Raw genomic sequence first — 15,828 nt, 5'->3', positions numbered from 1 at the left:
TGTACTTCCTTTTTCATTGAGATTTTCCCGGTGTGTCCTCTGCTCAAGTCCTTTCTTGTCATATAAAGTACAGAGGGTCACACAGTCAACTGGTGTAGAAGATGTGGAGTGGATAGGCCCGTGATGAAGGATGCTGATTCTGCCGCATCTAAAGGGGGTGGCTAGTTACAGAAGCCTAAGTTTGTCCACATTCTCAGCAGTCACAACCACTTAAAGCCCATATACACACGCACCAGACAGCGATCCAGTGTAGTTTAATCAAGATCACTGATGAGGCAAGTACTATGATCACCACAACCATTAGTGAAGAAGCTGAGGCTCAGAGAGAGCAAGTCACTCTCCCAGGTCCACAGGGAATGCGTGGTGAGACTAGAAGCTGACCCCAGTTTTATGTGACTCCAGAACCTGTGATGCTAACCGGGATGTTCTGTCCTCTTCCTTTTCCAGAATGTTGGCAGTTGTTCCTGCTGTTCATGAGGACCCCATATTCTCTACAAATAATAAAGATCTCTCAGCAAGTTTTGAGTTGAGTCTTTTTCCCACATTTCATCTTCCCCTGTGGTGTGTTCTTGAGATCTGAGAACTGAATTGCAGAGATGAGAGCAGATTCAATCTCTCATGTGAGGACAAGAATAATTTTGTTCCCAGGTCAAAGATGGTGTCCTGATGGTGTGATGATGCTCTTGTTTTGGTTGGGACTGTTGATTCTCAGACCCAGGACTTCCACTGTTGAAACTGAGGTAGTACCAGGACAAAGGACAAGCAGGTCCACTAGAATTAGTCCCTAGATATCAGTGTCTTCTCATGGAGGCACAGCAAACAATGACACCTTCAATGAGTCTGAGGTTGTCTGCTCTGGAGGCTCATGGTAGAGTGGAAGGTCAGGGGTTCATTCCTCCACTGACTTGGTGGAGAAGGAGTGCTGTTGTCATTCACTCATTCACTCACTATCATGCATTCCTTATTTTAGTGGTGGGCTCTGAAGGGGAGGGTCACGTGAATGCTGCTCTGAAGTGATCATTACTTACTGAGATGTATGCCCGGCAGGGACATCCAAGAAACATTGACTGACTTCGTCTTCATGACCAGCACCAGGATCAGAGTATAGAGATGAGTGGGATAGCCTGAGTGAACCCTGGTCACCAGACAATGGAACACACACACACACACACACACACACACACACACACACACACACACACACTACCAAACAGGAACAGGTGTAGTGCTGCACACAGAGCACATAAATAGTCAAGTCTTAGCATCTGACATGCAGGAAGATTAAACAAAACACAGCCCACCTCTGGATACATGTTGCTCTGAACTCCACTGGATGGAGCCTAGCCCCAGCAAAGGCACTTGTCAATCACTCTCATTATTATTTAAAATATTGATTTTAGTTTTTATTGTAAAGTCAGATTTACAGAGAAAGAGATACAAAGAGACATATCTTCCATTTGCTCTTTCCCTCCCCAAGTGGCCAGAATGGCCCACAGCTGAGCCAAACTGAATCCAGGAGCCAGAGCTTCTTCCAGGTCTTGCATGTGGGTGTAGTGTCCCAAGGCTCTGAGCCATGCTTTCTAAGGCCATGCTTTCTCAGGCAATAAGCAGGGAGCTGGATGGGAAGTAGAGCAGCTGTATCATGAATAGGATTTGGTGGTTGTAAGGTGAGGATTTAGCCATTGACTGAGCCATTGTACAAGGCCCCAGATCACTCTCATTTTTTTTAAAGATTTATTATTATTATTATTATTATTTTATTGGAAAGGCGGATATACAGAGAGGAGAGACAGAGAGGAAGATCTTCCACCCGATGATTCACTCCCCAAGTGAGCGCAACGGGCCGATACTATGCCGATCCGAAGCCAGGAGCTTCTTCTGGGTCTCCCACGTGGGTGCAGGGTCCCAAAGCTTTGGGCCGTCCTCGACTGCTTTCCCAGGCCACAGGCAGGGAGCTGGAAGGGAAGCGGGGCTGCCGGGATTAGAACCGGCGCCCATATGGGATGGGATTCCGGGCATGCAAGGCGAGGACCTTTAACCACTTGCGCCACCGTGCCGGGCCCAGATCACTCTCATTATTAATGTGCTCCCTTGTTACCTTTTTTTAGTTACATTTTTATCTCTGGTGTTGATGCAATAGGTTGAAATGCTGCTGCCACAGTGGTTCCCCTTATAGGACTTCAGGTTTGAGTCCTAGCTCCTCTACTTCTTTCCAGCATAGTTTTAAATTGGCCCATGAAAAGAGTGGATAATTCCCAGATGTTGTGTCTCTTATCACCCAGGAGGGATGCAGGCTTCTGGATTCCTCCTGTCTAACCCTGTCTCCTTTGGACATTGCATCGTAAATCAGCTGATGGGGCATCTCTCTCTCTCTTTCTCTCTGTATGTGTGTTTCTCTGATCTTCTTTTTCTCATTCATACTTCTTTTAAAAATAATAATATATAAATCGTATATATATATATGTGTGTATGTGTGTGTGTGTGTGTTTTCTGCAAAGAGGTATTTTGGATAGTGAGTAGTATTTCAGACAGTGAGTCACACCCATAGTATACATCAGAGACACTGGATTGGCAATTTGTGGAGGATATATAGGAGTTCTGGAATCACACAGGAATTGCTCATTTTGACTAAGGTAAACTGGTGGCAAGTAACTTACAGGTGTGGCTAAGGCATTATAGGACTATAAATTCAGAATGTCTTCTTCCTCCTGATGGATGAGAGCAGGGCCCTTGGAGAATTATCCAGAATAGCTTCAGGATAAAGCATGGTGGGAAGTGGTGTCCTGGCATGGTGTCCACTCCATGTAGAATCCTACCATGTGTCAGAGAAGAGATGAGAACTGCTATGATCCCGATGATCCTGTCTCACCACACATGGGTATAAGAAAATTTTGCCACAGATGGTTAATGATTTGATCAACATTTCAGTTTTCATTACAAAAGTTATTATAGTCTCAACAACTCAAACTTTTAAAGTAAGTTTTAGTCAATCACTTGATTTTTGAATATAACACTGTGTTGTAGTGGATTAAGCCACTTTCTGTGGAGTAATGTCCTGATTGATCTTTCACTCTAGCTCCCTGCTAGTGTTCCAAGGAAGGCAGTGGAATATGGTTGTGATTGTTCAGGCTTTCAGGGTGAATCTCAAAATGCAGTGCTGGCTGATTCAGGTATAAGAGAGACGCTGGGGAATTTCTATGTCTTAATTTCTGTTCACTTTTTCAGCTGTGTAATTTGTGAAACTATTTAATATCCATTATCAGGTAACAAGGATCCATAATCAAAGTAAGTGCATTTTAAATTAATGCTTAAACTCATTTAGACCACCTGCTCTGAATGTTGTGTATAATCTTAAGTGACCCATATGCAATTAAATTAATTGCAAATATTCTTTTTGTAAAATTGGAATATTTCAGTTTGTTTGCACAGCACAAGTTTAATACTTCAACAGGTAAAAATATTATGAAAAAGCCAGAGGCAAATAGCAATTAGGTCCCAGGAAGTTAATCTTATTTGTAGACATTATATTTAATTCTGCTGTGTGAAATAGCTGTCAGATATCAGAAGAATAAATGATACATTTCTTTTGGTTTCTAAATAGATTCATTTAGCTGTTAGAGGCAGGTTTTCATTTTTTTTTACTTACCTATTTATTTATTTTTGTAGCTGGATAGTGTAGATTTAGATGCTTGATCCATTTAGAGTTAATTTCTTTATAAGCTGTAAGGTAGGGATCTTGCTTCTTACTTGTGCATATGTGGTTCCCATTTTCCAGCACCATTTGTTGAAAAGACTTTCCTGTCTCCCTGGACTAATTTGGCTCACTAATAAAAAATTATTTGGCTGTAGTTGTGTGGGTTCATTGCTGGTATTTCTGTTCTCTTTCCTCATTCATGTATTTTTTAGTACCAGCAGCAGGTCATTTTGTTTAGAAATGCCCTGTAGTACCTCATGAAGTCTAGTATTGTGATGCCTCCTGCTTTGATTCCGTTAACATTGTTTTAGCTATTCAGTGTTTCTTGTTTTCCTATGAGGTTTAGGATTAATTTTCTTTTTCTTTTTTTAAATTCTTTTTTTTATGACACAGTTTAATAGGCATTGGGGTTTCCCCTCCACATTTTTTTTTTTTACTTTTTCACATTTTATTATTATTATTTTCATTTTATGGTACAGTTCCATATTCCCTTATTCCCTCCCCAATTGCCTCCCCCCGCCACCTAGTTCCTCTATATCATTACTAACACATAGTTCTTCATACTCAGTCATATGCCCATCATTGCAGGCATGGACAGTGGCAGAGTGTCCAGAATTCTATTGTCAAGATATAGTGAACAGTTTCATTGTAAGTCCATCTTTGTTTGGAAACAGAAATGCATACCACACTGCATCCTCACATCTGGATGTTAGTCTCCATTTCACAGCTACTGTACATCCCCTCACATGAAAAGTCATAATACAAAATCAACAATGAAAGAAAAATCAAAATTTACAATGCCATGAAGTTAAATGACATGTTACTGGATATGATAGTCTCCATTACACAGCTACTATACATTCCCTTAAATGAAGAGCCACAAAACAAAATCAACTTCCAGAAGAAAAGAGAAATTAACAAACCATGAAGTTAAATAACGTGCTACTAAATGACTAACCTGTAGCTGAAGAAATGAAAATCAAAAACCTTCTTGAAGAAAATGATGCTACTGCATGATCTACGAGTCATTGAATGATTTAATCAGAAGAAAGTGTTTTGAAAAGATGAAACCAAGAGAAAACAACAGAACCCATGTGATACAGTTTCCGCTGATCTTTGTTGAAGTGTGTCTCCTCCAGACAATAAAGAGATGGGTTTTGCTTTTTAATCCAGACTACTAAACTATGACCTTTGATTGAGCTTAAGCCATTTACATTCAGAGTTAAATATGTATGGATGGTACTTTGGTCCTGTGATTTTAGGAATGGGTTGTTCATTGGTTTAGTCTTCTGTTGTCAGTTTACTGGGATGTTCTTCCCATTTGCCTTTGGGTTTGGTAGTTGCTATTCCTCTTCTCTTTCAAGAGAACATCGTGAAGTATCATTTGTAGGGAAGGCTTTGAAGAGGCATATTCTTTTAACTTTTCTTTACTGTGGAAGAATTTTATTTCATTTTCAAGTCAAAAGAAAGCTTTGCTGGATATGTTATCCTAGGCTGACAGTTTTTTTCTTTTAGAATCTGGAATATGTCACTCCATTCTCTTCTTACCTGTAGAGTTTCCTGTGAGAGATCTCCTGTGAGACTAATTGGCATTCCTTTAAATGTGAATTGATTTTTTTCACGTGCACATTTCAGGATCTTTTCCTTAAGTTCAACTGAAGAGATCTTGATGATCATATGTCATGGTAAAGATCACTTTTGATCAAGCCTTTTGGGAGTTCTGTGTCCCTCCTGGATGTTGTTTCCCAATTCTTTCTCCAGATTAGGGAGATTTTCCTTTACTATTTCATTACATACATTTGCAAACTCAGCTTCTCTTTCTGCACCTTCCGGGACTCCCATAACTCTTATATTTGGCCTCTTAATAGTGTCTTTCAATTCTTGAATACTTTTTTTGGCCTGATCCAGCTCTACTTCCAGCTTTTTGTTTGCTTCCCACTGGTGACAAGAAATATCTTCCAATTCTGAGATTCTTTCTTCTGCTTGCTTCATTCTATTTTGGAGACTCTCCACCGTCCTTGTAATTTTCTCTACTGTGTTCTTAATTTCTGATATATCAGCCTTGATTTGCTTTACTGCTTCCTTAAATTCTTTGAACTCTTGTATATGTTTCTCATTGTTGATTAGAAGCTTTAAAATGAGTTTTATGAATTCTGTATGCCCCATTTTCTTGATGTATTCCTCAGTTAATTGAGGTTGGCATAGGGTTTTGGTCCTTTGCAGGGGAGTTTTCGGTAATAATCATTGTGCCTTTGTCTCTTGCTCTTGGTATAGGCACTTCTTCTTGGGGCAGGTTTCTAAGCTGTGTCATCCACAGGTCTACAGTTCATTTTTACTTATTGCAGTTGGTACATGGCTCTTTGTTTGAGTCACTTGTGCCACTCCCTCCAGCGAGTTCCAGGTCTGGGTTCTTCTGTTAGATTTTCATCATGGTCTCCACAGCCCTGGCTCCTGGCTCACCACTCTCCACCTCCTGTGAAACCATGCTTAGGCTGCACCATTGTCTCTGCAATTTTCTCCCACTTGCGGTTGTAGCAGGTCACAGGATTAGAGAGTCACCAGGTGTCCTATATAATTAGGTTGTTGTTGGTGCTGATCTTATTGGAATCTGTTGGATGTTAGGTATGGTACCACACGGACCTATTTTGACCAGTACAATGCTGCAGTTGGTATTATTTTCCTGCGGCACCAGTGCAATCCATGGAACTCAGTGAGTTCTCAAGAGCTCAGCACATGCGCTGTTCAATGTTGTCCCTTGCAGTCCTACAGTGTTTGCCACAGTGTACAAAAGGCACCTGATGTACCACTGTTAGACTTCTTGATCTGCTGGCTATCAGGTCTTAGGGCTATCCAGACTTGTCTTGGGTGGAACCTGTAGAACGCCATGTTGCTGCAATTCGCGAAATGAGTTTACTACCAGCTCAGAGCATGCTCAGTCCTTTCCCTTGCCTTTGCCTCTTTACACAAAATGGTGCCCAATTCAGCCCTAGGGGGCTGACTGGGCTGTGAAATCCATGCTGTTCTGGCACTGCCCATCTGGGATCTGCCTGTCCCTCTCTGCTCCTGGTCAAATCAAATGGACCAGCAGGACGGACAGTTCTTTGTCTGGGTTCACCTCCCAAGCTCCCAGTGAAAGTCCCTTCCCACCTGGTTGCTGGTGGAGTTCCGACTGCTGGTTGAGTTCAGATTGCCATTAGCTGAATGCTGCTGGAGTATCAGTCACTGCAACACCACACCATTGTGTCTGCTGCTTTCCTGTGTCTGCCAGTCTCCAGGTACCCCTCTGCTGTTGTTCTGTCATCTCCTATTTCCTGAAATATGTCCTCTCTGCTTCATCCTGATTAAATGTTTTTCCATCTGTTTAAATGTGTCCTTACTCTATTCCCGATTTCTTGTTTTCAATTTTTTTACGCATTATTTTGCTAAAATAATTGTTTTTCCCATCCTTCAGGTATTTGCTTAGCTTATTTATTTGGTGTTTTTCTTGTTTTTTGACATGAGCATCAAGTGAATGAACTTACTTCTTAGCACTGCCTCAGCAGTATCCCACTAGTTTTGGTATGTTGTATTTGGGTTTTCATTGGTTTTTTTAAAAGCTTGTTGTTCATCCTTCAAGAGTTTACATATTTTCTGGGGCATTTTGATTGACTGATTTCCAGTTTCACTCCATGGTGGTCTGAGAAGGAGTATGGTTTGATTCCAATTTTTTTGAAGTTAGTGAGACTTGCTTTGTGCCCTATCACATGTTCAATGGTTCAGTGATTCCCAGACATCTGGTAGTCTCTAACCCATATACTCTTCCCCAAGTCCCTCCAGACATTACTCATTTTACCATATTGGATCTAAAGGATGCTTTCTTGACCAAAACCCTTCATAAGGACTCATACCACCTGTTTGCCTTTACCTGGGAGGACCTGATATCTGGCCATTCACAACAGCTTACATGGATTGTATAGACTCTTCTCCCACAGGGGTTCAGAGACAGTCCTCATCTTTTTGGTCAGGCATTAGTTAAAGATCTCTCAGAGTTTTACCAAGACAAATCCACCTTATTACAGTATGTGGATGATCTCCTATGCAGCCCTTCCTTGGAGGCCTCACACACCTTTATGGCAGCTTTGCTCAATTTCCTGGGCAGCAGCAAGGGCTCTAGGGTCTTTGCAGCCAAGGACCAACTCTCAATCCCACAGGTAACTTACCTGGGGATTCTCCTTCAACCATGACAAAAATCCCTTAAAGGAGACAGAGTACAAACCCTGAAGGAACTTCAACCACCAACAGATTCAGATTCCATACTCTCATTTTTAGGACTCATAGGATTTTTCAGACACTGGATACCTGTTTTTGCAGTTTTAGCCAGACTCCTCTGTCAGGCCACCAAAGATACTCCCACAGTGCGTCAGACAGCAACAGAGAAAATAAAAAGGGCCTTTATTCACCTATGGGACTTACTGATTTTGTCCCATTTTATCCCTCTCAGACCCCCGAGGATCCTCCCACCACTTTACAGATGAGAGACAGGGAGATGCCGTTGATCTACTAGTAAAATCACTGGGCCCAACTCACAGGCTCATATCCTACCTGTTTAAACAACTGGACCTCACAGCTAAGAAGTGGCCAGCCTGTTTGAAAGCCCTAGCATTGCAGCCTTTCTCACAAATAAAGCTCTGAAGTTGATCTTACAATTACCCATCACTGTATTTTCAGCCCATAAACTTAAGGACCTTCTGAAGGCAAAAACTCTGCCATTACTCAGCCCCACTTGAATCCAGGAAATTCATTTGCTCTTCATTGAAAATCCAGACATTGCTCTGAGTCCATCACCACTGCGCAACCCAGCCTCCCTCCTTCCTTCCCTAGCAGGATCTCAAACATTGCATTCCTACCCCCAGGTGATTGACTTTTGCCTGTCTCCCAGAGATGGACTACAAGATCAGCCTCTCCCCTTGCCTGACCTCACTCTCTTCGTTGATGGCAGCTCAACATGAGTGGCTGACAGACACCAACCATGCAGCCTATGTGGTAGTGACCCCAGATGCACAAGGCCTCTGCAGGGGTACTACCTCTCAAAAAGCAGAACTCTGTGCACTTATCAGAGCATGGCACAGGCTCAGGGAAAATGGGTCAATATTTACACTGACTGCAAATATGCTTTTCTTATCACAGATTCACATGCTGTGATTTGGCAGGAAAGAGGTTTTCTTACTACCAAAGGAAGCCCCACTGTTAATGCTGTTCTGATAACTAAACTTCTCCAAACTCTTTCTCTTCCAAAAAAGGTGGCAGTCATTCATTACAGGAGACACCAGTCCAGAACAGACCCAGTGTCTAGGGCTAATAACAAGGCAGACCAGACCTCAAGACAATTGGCCAACCAGGCAGCTGCTCAGCTGCAGCCCCTGTGAGTTCCTCTCCACTTCTCTCTCTCTTTTTTTTCAAATTCTTTTTTATTTTGGACAACCTTTATGTAGTTAATTTGGGTAAAAAGGGTCAAGGGCTACAGGAAAGTGGGTAAGACTATTATTTCCATATCATTTCCTTCATATATCTGAGGTAAAGGGGGATACTGAGGGAGAAGCCCCACCTGGTTTCTCACCTACCCCAAGTCCCGCATGTGGGGCATGCTGTGAGATATTCGCTCAAGTGGTTTCAATAGTTCAACCGTTATGAATTGCTGCCAATCCCTCCTCTCCAAACACGATGAGGTCGTTGAAAAATCCACTGATTGACATCATCCGTTATCGTGTCTCTATTTGCCCGGTATTTTGTTGCCAACCTATAGCTGAGGTGGTTGATTAACTTGTTCCATCTTCTGTCCTTTCTTGGTTAGGGTTTTGAGTCTGGCATTTCAATTGGGGAGAGCCAAAGAAACTTCATCTAAGGTGTTCCCAGGCCAGATTCTTGTATGTACCAGCAAGTACAAGGCCCAGCACAGTCCATCACCCCGGTGAGCTGGTAGTTGCAATTGCTGTGTTGGTTCTGTTTTCAGCCCCGCCTTCCACTGGAACTCCATTTCTCTTAAACCTCCTTATCCTCCACATTAACAACAGGACCTGCTCTCTGCAGGGCGCCAGGAACACCCAGATGGGTGGATTTTTGTGAAGGAAAAGATAGCCTTGTCCTCTCACACAGCAGTACCCTTACTTACAAAGAATCACATTTTTTTACACATGAGACCTAATTCATTACTCAGGTTCCTCACACCTCTGTTTTCCTGCGCCAATATGATTAAACCCCTCTGGCAGATTCATGCTTCCTGTACCATCTGCTCCAGGGTTTCCTCACAGGGGGCTCTCAAACCAAGGGTGCCCACTCAACAACTCAAAAGATACTAGCCTGAAATAACTGACAAATAGATTTTACTCACATGCATACTCACAAAAAATTTCCGTTGTTTACTCACCATGGTTGACACATTTTCAGGTTGGGTAGAAACGTTATGTGAATGGTTGGTTATCTTGCAAGTCCTAACTCAACCCTGGAATTGCTTGTGTATACAAAAGGTCATTGATTTCTGTGTGTTTATCTTATTTGCTACAATCTTGAAACTCTCCTATGAGTTCCAAGAGTCTCTTAGAGTTTCTAAGTAGAATGTCTTCTGTCGGCCTGCACCCCTATGGCAGGATCTGATCTACTTTTTTTTTTTTTTTTAAATAATCTTCCTTAGTTGATTAGGGTATAAAGGGTCAAGGGCTACAGGAAAGTGGGTTATACCATTGTTTCCACAATAGTATTATCATCTTTTCCCCTTGTATCTGGGATCAGGGGTGAAACAAAGGGAAAAGCCCCAACGAACCTCCCACCCATTGCAGATCCCTGATGTGAGGCATGCTCCCAGGGGCCTGCTGAAGTAGCTTTGATAGTTGAACAGGTCTGAATTGCTGCCAATCTCGCCATTCCAATCACAATGAAACCTATTCAGAATCCACTGGCTGACACAGTCTCTTCATGGTTGGGGTTCTACGATCAGCAGTTCAGTTAGAAGGATCTCCAACAAAACTGCATCTGAGATGATCCCATACCCGATTCTTGACTGAGTTTGCTAGTACAGGCTCCAATACCGTCAGTCACCCCAATGAGCTTATGCACGTGCTGGTCGTTGCTATTGCTGGGTCAGTTCTGTCTTCCTTGTGAATCATCGGGTGTTGTAGTACAGCTCGATCCTACCCACTTCATACTCGGTCCTCATGCAAACCAGTGGGAGCTGCAGCCTTGTTGGGGTGACTTCCTGTAACCCCACCAGTTCTGCCCCTACACTGGTTTCCATGCTTGCCAGTATGTACTGCAGGCATGTCCAGTCTTTTCCACATCCCATTTAGGTCTGGTACTTGTATATGGGTATTGAAGCCTAGTTCAACCCAACCAACTTAATATCCAGCCCTCACACATACTGGCAGGTGGCTTCCTGTCTAGCCAACCCTGCCCCTGTCCTGGTTGCTGTGCTCTCCAGTGAGAGTGGTTACCCATGAGGAAGGTGCCCACTATTTCTCTACTAGGCCTCTCCAACTTCTGGATTATGCACTCTCCAGGTGGTTCTGGCATTTGACTTGACAGAATTATCCACTAGTGCCAGCCTCTGCATCTGATGATGTGGCAAAGCCCAACCAACCCTTACCCACTCTAGTTTTTGCTTGCACCAGTCAGGACAGTCAGCCCAATCTGGCCCTTCCCCAATCAAGCTCACATGAGGCCCACAGGTGTTGTAGCCCTGCCTGGTCTGGTCTGCTCCCATCCCAACTCGTGCTGTCCCGTGGGAGTGGTTGTCCAGCAGGGGAGCCCACATTCCCTTGCCGGCTTTGCCTCCTACCCCCCGGTTCTTATGTGTGATGTTTGGGTGCAGCAACCACATCTGGTATGGCTCACCTCACCTTGACATTCCTTAATGTGCACTGGTATGTGTTGCAACCAAAACTGGCCTGACCCACACTCTATGGTGGTTGCTTGGATTCATCAGCAGGTGATGTGAACAGGTTCAGCTTGGTCTGCTCCCCACTGATGCCATATGTATGATGGTAGGTATTTTCCTCTGGTCTGGTCTGGGTTGCTCCATATAGTTTTCTTGCACTCACCTGTAGGGGCTGTGTTCCCACAGAGGAGTTTCGCAAGCTCCTCCTTCTGACCCTCCCCCTATGCCAGGTCTTGCATTGACTGGTGGTTCCATGGGCCAGCCCTTGTTGCTGGCCTTCAATCCATTCCAGTTCTTGGTGTTAGCTGTTTCACCCCAGCCAAGGCTAGTCCATACCCAGACACTGCTCACACATTGCTCAGTAGGGGCAGAGACCCAGCCTAGTGCATTCTACATCTACTCAGATTCTCCAGAGCCCCAGATGGTGCTGGTCTAGCCCTGCTTGGTGCACCTAGTCCCAGCCACATTAGTGCCAAGGGAGACTGCAGCCATATCCAGACCAGAATGCAGCCCCCACTCCAGCCCCCGTGCCCTCCCGTGGGAATCCCAACCCAGCAAGGGTGTACTCTCACAGCTCCCCAACCAAGTCTATTTCCAACCCTAGATGATGTGTGTCAGTGGGTACTCTAACTCAGTTGGCTTAGCCCTTCACCTGTCTCAGCCTTTGCCTTCGATACTTTGCTGTGTTATTTCTGTCTCACGAAGACCAGTTGGAGTAAGAGCCTAGGTTAGAATGACATGTGCTCCATCCTGATTTCTTTTTCTTTTTTGTGAGTTGAAGTTTGCTTAGCCCTGCCTGGTCTGCCCCGTTTAAGTTGTAGCATCCTGTTTTAGGATGCACATTCAGGTACTGCTGCATTGACCTGCCCTGACTGTTGTGGGTTCCTTTACCTGTAAGTGATGGCAGCTGCCATGGACACTCCTAGCTTAGCTCATCACCACCCCAGCTCGCAAGCTAAGCAGGGGGACTCGTATTTCCACAGGATTAGGCCTACACTTCTCTACAGAGTTTACCCCTGCACCAAGTTCTCTGATGTTCTGGTTAGTGTCTTGACCCTGCCAAATATGAAGAATCCAGTATTGCACCACCCATTCGGGTAATGGTACCTAGCCCTGCCAGACAGGCCCCCATCCATAACATTTGTGTGAACTGGTGTGTGGCAGTCAGAGATGCTCTATGTTAACAGTCTATCTTAGGATTTCTAATTTAGCTAGTGAATCAGTCTAGCCCAAATAGATCTTATGCACACTCCCACGCAAACCACCAGGTCTCAGTCCCCACGATTGTCTGAAAGTTTCATGACCCTGTTACAGCGAATCACCCAGAATTCATCTCTTACCTGCACTAAAACTGGCCTTATTCATGGGTGTCCCTAAGCAGCAATTTCATACCCTAAAAACCCTAGAGCTGGCCCACAGCCAAGGACACAATCACTGCTATTCAGCAGTGGCCTTAGCCTGAGTCCCCAGCCTTGGATCCGGTCTGGCAGGGGCAACCCCCACAGTCGCCACAATATAGGGAGTTGCAAGCCACCCCCTATCCCAAGGCTGAGACCCCTCTCAGGCTGGGCCTGCTGCAGGTTTAGTGGCAGGGCGGAGCTAGGACTTTAATCCAGTTCCCAAGTTCCCCTCATGGCGTACTCACCCTGGGGGGAAGATCTCTCTTGGGTCTGGAGAAAGCCAAGGACTCAGTCACTGCTGTTCGGCAGTAGCTTTGGCCTGAGTCCCCAGTCTTGGATCCGGCCTAGCAGGGGGACCCCCATAGCAGTATCTGATCTACTTACATCAGGTGCTAATGAGGTCTCTTGATTGAGGTGGGTACAAATATTGATCCCATGTTAGAGATGTGAAACCTGAGACTCAGAGAAGTGAAGCCGTGAGCCCAAGGTCTCTGGGCTGGGAGGTGACCCAGAGAGGGTGTGAATTTAGGTCTGATGGTTCTGGCACCTGTGCTTTTTCCTGAAGGAGGTGGTGTGTTCTGATGCCAATTTTCCATCTTGTTTCTCTGTTATCAGTTGGTAACCCTGTATGAACTGTGCAGCCAGATGCTGCAGGGAGCCCTGGTGTCTTCCATTGGCTGTAAGTCCTCCACATGCAGTGGGTAGGGGCTGTGGCCTTGGATCCTGGGAGATCTTGTGCTATGCCAGCTGTTCTTGGAAATAGACCCAAGTCCAGCCCCTCTGCCAAGCTTGGGCCTATATTAGAGCCCAAGGTCCACATCTCACTGTTCTTCTCCAGACTCAGGATGCTGCAGCTGCTGAGCTCCCTCCTCCTTGTGGCCCTGGGTTTGCCCCCAGCCTGAATCTATGCTTGCTGTGCTGCCCTGGGCCATGATCCTGGAAATGTGCTACTCATCCTGGATTCCATAATCCAACACCGGCTTCCCTCAGAGGGGTTTCAAGGGACACAAAGATCTGATTGCAAGGTTTCCTTAGTTGAACTTATAGTTCCTTCTCCAATATCCACTTTATCACCGAAGGTTCTTGAACCCTCGAAAAGGCAGTTTCACCTGGAGGTTCTACTTGCTCCACCTGCAATGATCACTGGGCCTTTTGCAAATCAGCTGCATCTGGGGAAGAAGGGAGGCTTTACTCCAGGGACTGATGTTGTGATAGAGGAATCCAGGCACTGTGTGGAGGCATGGGTAGGGACTCTGTTCCATTTCCTTGAGTCCCACAGTAGGGCTCTGCGTTCTGGAGCACAGAGAAGGAAGAGTTGGATCAGGGTAGTGTAAGGTAGTACTAAGGGCAAGGCTTGCTATGCTGTGGAGCACAGTAATTATAGCCTCACAGGACAATTTAAGTGTAAATTGAATAAGTTAAATAGCATTCTACACTTATTTCCTCCCATCCATCCACATATGAAGTATTGTAGAGCCACATGTAACCAGTGGTTTCCACTTTGAAGCAGAGGCAGAGAACATTTCCATATCCCCAAATATTCTCTTGTGCAGTGTCAGCAGTTACATTCTGGGCAGGAGCAGAGAGTGAGTGCCTGTATCCCTGTCAATTACATGGCTTCTCCAGCAGTGACTTAGCCCTGCCTTGGCAGCAGGAAAGCAGCCAGAGAGCATGTGTGTCTGAGTGAGCGGCCTGTGTGCAGTCAGCATCTGTGTACACATAGAGCAGTGCCAGTATTGGGCTGTGGGTCTTACTTTGCCAAACTTTGTGTTGAGGAAGACTTGAAGAATCTGAATGAGTAGGAAAGAAGAAGGAGACAAAGGTCTGGGTGTAATGCATGCTTCAGAAGCTGCAAGAGCCCAGGAGAATGGGGGCTGAATGATCAGAGTCTTCATGGCTCTTACTAGGTAAGAGGATTGGTAAGAACTTGAACTGTGGTTATGCATCAAGGTGGAGGAATCCACCAAGGGGGGAGGGGTATGGGAGGGGTGGGGGGAATCCTCAGTGCCTATAAAACTGTATCACATAATACAATGTTAACAACAATTAAAAAAAAAAAAAGAGGATTGGGGCATCCCTAGAAGGCAGAAAATGTGAGTCCTTCAGAGATCACAGGCCCTGGATGGAAAGAGCAGTAAATCACAGAGATCCCACTGGATGGTACTTCTTACATGAGTAGTTTGGCAGGTGGTGTGCTGCATATGTTTAAATGGACTATTGTTCTTGTGTTAAAGCATCTTTCTCAGCCCTGCATTGCATTATGACTTGTGAGCCTAGAATTCTCTCAGAGCTGTGTTTCTGGGACATCAGATCTCATTTTATGAACAGTATCATGTCCTGAACTGAATCTGTTGCTGGACTCTCATCGGAACTTTTGGGAATTCTATTCTCCCCATCTGTGTCCTCTCTGGCCTTCACTGATCTTCCCTATGTGCTGGTCTGTGTGCTAACCCCCTCTCTTTGTTGGGACGTGAGTGCTAGTCAATTACAGGTCATTCTGTGAATTCATTTTACTCTAATTGCTTCTTTATAGTCCCTGTGTCCAAACCTACTCACATTCTAAGGTTCTGGGTTGTAGGACATGAACTTATATGGTTTGTGCATATAGCATTTGAGACAGTCCAAGACATACAGTGTAGCTCATCATGTATATTAATCACTTAGTAATCTTTTGTATGACACTCTGTTTTTCCAGCCTCTTGTTAGTGCTCATATAAGTTATCTCCAGTTATTTTGTTCCTAAAAGCAAGGCTGCATTGAGTAATCAGTACTTAGCTCTTTGCTTGCTTGGAAAGAGACTTGGAATTGGAATTGATAAGTCAAAGGAC

The sequence above is a fragment of the Ochotona curzoniae genome, unplaced genomic scaffold (assembly GCF_017591425.1).
Source record: "Ochotona curzoniae isolate NIBS_2020 unplaced genomic scaffold, NIBS_Ocur_1.0 contig_4432, whole genome shotgun sequence".
NCBI lineage: Eukaryota > Metazoa > Chordata > Mammalia > Lagomorpha > Ochotonidae > Ochotona > Ochotona curzoniae.
This window is presented reverse-complemented; position numbering follows the sequence as displayed.